Source organism: Amborella trichopoda, chromosome 8, assembly GCF_054954075.1.
Source record: "Amborella trichopoda isolate Santa Cruz 75 chromosome 8, AtrichopodaSantaCruz75HAP2 v2.0, whole genome shotgun sequence".
Lineage (NCBI taxonomy): Eukaryota > Viridiplantae > Streptophyta > Magnoliopsida > Amborellales > Amborellaceae > Amborella > Amborella trichopoda.
The window spans coordinates 27735580-27740483 of NC_142343.1; the positions used below are offsets into that span (position 1 = coordinate 27735580).

A 4904-nucleotide genomic window follows, 5' to 3' on the forward strand; every position below is an offset into this window, starting at 1 on the left:
GTTGACCCACTAAAATGTGTATCCCCGTCCACAACCTTAGATAAGGAACGATACAAGAATACAAGCGCTGCTGTACCCCATGCATACTTTCTATCCTTATCGAGATCTCGAAACAGTTGCAGGTAACTTGTCAGTGTCAATCCTTGTGATGCATCAACAAATATAGTTGTGCCGACTAAATACAAGAGATAAACTCTAGAGTGTTGAAACAATTTTAATTTGGTAGGTTTTTTTGGTAGTTGCTCAAATTTCTCCCTCAACCAAGTATGTTTAATTCGGTTCAACTTATCACCAATAGGGCAATCTCCCAAAAAATCCTGATGAAAGCCCTGTAGCTTTTAGGTCTTATGCCTGTTATAGGCTCGCCTGTCACAGGTATCCGTAATATGTGCCACACATCGTACATGGTTGAAGTCATATCACCAACGGTTAACCGTAAGGTATTAGTCACCTTGCACCACTTTCCAATGAATGTCTTCAGTAAACTGCAATCGATATGTGTGACCCCTATGTCTTCTAAGGAGATCAAATTGGTTTTTTTCAACCAAAGCTACCTGTCGTGGATCCAGCTCCCATTTTTTCAGGGTCTTAGTTGATTCATTAATACGAAAGTTGTTTTCTTCTGAAATGGATTCAATAAAATATGTCAATATTTATTAACAATATAATAATTTTCTAATTAATGTAAATCATGAACTAAAGTAAATTGAGTATCATACCTTTTCCCTTTGATCGGAGGAAGTGGATGGGCCCCTTGTTCCACTTTAACAAAAAATAAACACAATTACAAGTAAAAAGAAAATGTAAGTAAAGTATGCTTCTTTAACCAAATACAACTACAAGTAAAATAACAGCAATCACATCAAAAAGAAAATGAAATGTAAATAAAGTATGTTTCTTTAACCAAAATGAACACAAGTACAAGTACAATAACAACAATCAAATCAAAAAGAAAAGAAAATGTAAATAAAGTATGTTTCTTCAACCAAAATAAACACAACTATAAGTACAATTACAACAATCAAATTAAAAAGAAAAGAAAATGTAAATAAAGTTTATGCCTTCAAGTGGGTGTTTTACAAGTTGTCATGTTATGACCAGTTCCTTTGCACCGACCACAATGAATAGGTCGCACTGGTACTTCCTGTGACTCGATATGCTTCTTTCTAGGTCGGCCATGGGGATGCCTTGAGTGAGGTGAAAGTACTCTTATTCTCTCTGGATGAAGCTGTCCACGTAAACTATGCTCTGACAAGTCCATCAAGGTAACTGATATGATAGCTACGGAATATGTTTCATGAAATTTCGCAACTGTGAAATATTCTTGCAAGAGTTTTACAAGCATGCTTGCAAGGCAAACCTGTTATTTGCCAACCCCGACTTTCACATTTTCGTGTAATAATATTTACTTTGTAATTTATACGATCACCCCTAGCTTCATAAACTGCTCCATTTGTTGCCACGATGACTCTTACGGAAAGAGATTGTTTTATGACATTTTTTAGTTCGCTTTGTGTTTTTGGGGTAAGTGTTGTAGTCTAAGTTTCAGCTTTCAAGCTGCGAGTGGCCATTAATTCCATGATTTGTCTTCTAATCAAGTCAATGCATTGAAGAATTGGCATATCTCTTGCTTCTAGAATCCACTTGTTATATGACTCATCCACATTAGTTGTCACTTGGTCATATCGATTACCCTTGAATTGTGATGTAGCCCAAAGGTTTGGTGAGGCTTCCATGGACCACTGGAATGTGTCTTAAGAAAGTGACCTAATTTCCATCATCTTATCAAAATACTCTTGATGCCTATATGCTCTACATGCACTAATAAAGGTACATACAATTGCTTTCTTAACATCATTAGGTATGTGTTTTGCTTCTTTCTTGAAATTCTCCGTTAAATGATGCTCACAGAAGGCATGATGGCATTCTCAAAGACTTGACACAATATCAACTAGACTAGGGTGTTTATCTGATAAAAAAAAGTAATTTTACGATCTGTCTCAATAGCAACCTTTAATGATTCCATAAACCATAACCAGTTATCTGTATTTTCGGCATCCACAATTGCGAATGCAACAGGAAACATTTGCCCTTCCCCAATCGAGTGAGTGAGCAGTAAGTAGAGTCCCAAGGTACCATGCCTTCAATGATGTCCCATCGAGAAATATAGGTGGACGACATCTATTTTTGAAGCTATGTATTGACCCATAAAAACTTAAGAGCAATCAACGAAATCTATCACCTGGTCATACTTGCCCTGTCGCATATCTACCAGGATTTGTCTCCATCACACGGTTTACATATGCTGGTAATTGGTTATATGCTTCCTCTTACGAACCATGTATGTCTTTTATGGTCGTTTCTTTTCTTTGCCAAGCCTTATAATAGGGTAATTCTAGCCCATAATCTCGAGACAAATCACTCATGATTTCTCTAGCCTTGTAATGTACAGTGTCACTTAATTTATTCTTGTAATGATGCAACAAATTTTTACGAAGCTCTTCTCTGTACATCACTGCTTGTCCCAATATTGCATGAGTGATCTCTTATCCATGTTTTGATTATGGAAACATTCATCTTACCAAGCTTCCCAGCATATATCTCCTATTTGCATCCTTCACCCTTGCATTTTGCCCTTACGCGATACCCCTCATTTTTAATAAAACGATAAGTGAAATGGTTTGCTATAGTAAACTTGCTAAGGGCTTCTCGAAAATCTTCTAAAGATTTAAACTGCTGCCATATCTCAGAAAGTGCATTCTCCCATGTACTAAACAACTTTGGTGCAATGCTTTGTTTGGAGACTGAGACTAAAATATTAGAGGATTGTGGGGGTCTAACCTCTTCGACTGTCATAGTATTATGTGAAGTACTTCCATCCCTACGTTCGATGCCATCAAATAGATAGACAAGCACTTCATTTTCACCTTCATGGATGTTCAACATCCTAATAATATCGTCATCATTGTATAGGTTCACAATAAATATTTAATTTCTCGAGACACAGTATCTTCAAGATATAAAGTGGATGTCAAGTGAGAACCGCTTTGCTACGTATTTTCGCATGTCATCTAACCTAATACTACTGTCAATCATAAATATACATGCATTACCACAAATATAATCCAAAATCCCATCGACACTTGTTCGGAGTTCTCCACCATAAATACAATAACCAAATATGTTATTACCCATTTTCTTTTGCCCTGCACAAAATTTGTAAAAATTTACACTCTATACATTGCATTCCAACATCTTAAAAATAGCCTTAAAGTTGCAAAAGTTTAGCAAGCTATTAGATTTTTTTTCAAAGAGCTACAATTAAATTTTTAACATGAGGTATGCATATTGTGGGGGGTATATAACCTACGAATAACAAGAGCTACACATAATTTTATTTTTTAATGAACTAAAGTTAACAAGAATAATATGATAGATTATTCATATCATAATTGACAACAAAACCAACACAATTCCAGCCAGTAGAGAGTAAAGAATCTCTTTGATTTTATCTTTCTTTCATTGTTTTTTTGTAAAAATGACAACTATATAATCCCAACATTCTCTCTGTAACGGGCTAGTCAATTTTTTATACAACTAACTTCACAATGAGTCCCATCTTTGCTAAGGCGACACATTCAAGCCCTAAAGATACTACATTCAATTTTTTATACAAAAGTAAACAGTTTCAAACAAAAATTTACATCAATAACATTCAAGTCCTAAATATACCACATTCAATTTTTTATACAAAAGTAAACAGTTTCAAACAAAAAATTACATCAATAACATTCAAGCCCTAAATATACCACATTCAATTTTTAATACAAAAAAAAAAAAAAAACCTCTTTAAAACAAAAATTTACATCTATCAATAACATTCAAGCCCTAGCCCTAAATTAAAATTTTAATACAAAAGAAAACATTTTCAAACAAAAATTTACAACTACAAATAACATTCAAGCCCTAAATATGCCACATTTAATTTTTTATACAAAAAAAACAGTTTCAAACAAAAATTTACAACTACCAAAAACATTCAAGCCCAACATATACAACATTCAATTTTTTATAAAAAAAAAAATTGTTTCAAACAAAAATTTACAACTATAAAAAACATTCAAGCCCTAAATATACCACATTCAATTTTTTATACAAAAGAAAACAGATTCAAAAAAAAATTTAAAACTATAAAAAACATTCAAGCCCTAAATATACCACATTCAATTTTTTACAAAAGAAATAGTTTCAAGCCCTAAAATCGAGCTCCACATTCAATTTTTTATTTCTCAGATTTCATACTTATGGGTTGTTTCAAGGCTAAATGAAGCTCCACAAATTCGCTTGGTTTGAGGGAGCCTGTTTGAGGGTAAATCTTGAAGGCAGAGAGAGCACCAGGGGAAAAATGAGCAACACAGTGAAGACATAGACTCGGTGGAAGATGGTGCCTGGTTGGAAGGAGGCGGTGAAGAAAGCTCTTCGGTGAAGACGATGCTTGGTCGTCGGTGGAGAGAGAGAGCGAGAGTAGAAAATGTGGTGAAGAGAGAATTGTAAAGAGAGAACGTGAGAGTAAAGAGGGAAATGTGAAGTTTCTGTAAAGGGCAGAGAGATGAGAGGAAAGGGAAAAATAGGCATGATTTATAACTTTGGGTGGGTGGGGGGTTATTTGTTAGAAAATATAAGTTTTAAAAAAAGTTAGTAATAAAACATTTGAAGGGGGTAAAATGATGGAAAGGTTTTTTTTTTTTGGGGGGGGGGGGGGGGGTGGGGGGGGGTTATAATTTTCTCAAAATATTATAAATACACAATATTAAGATTTGGAGGGATATTTTTAATTATAGAATAATTATAATATAAACTGCATTATTTAATATTGTTAATATGAAATTCATATAATATAACAA

The 4904-nt window shown here is 34.2% G+C and overlaps 1 long non-coding RNA gene across 1 annotated transcript; it reads right to left on the minus strand.

The window, feature by feature from the left end:
• Positions 1-486: 486 nt before the first annotated feature.
• LOC148780993 (uncharacterized) lies at positions 487-4440 on the minus strand. Its single transcript, XR_016061125.1, has 3 exons — positions 4303-4440; positions 720-762; positions 487-622 (listed from the first exon to the last, which is right to left on the minus strand). It is a non-coding gene; the product is annotated as an uncharacterized LOC148780993 (long non-coding RNA).
• Positions 4441-4904: the final 464 nt, after the last annotated feature.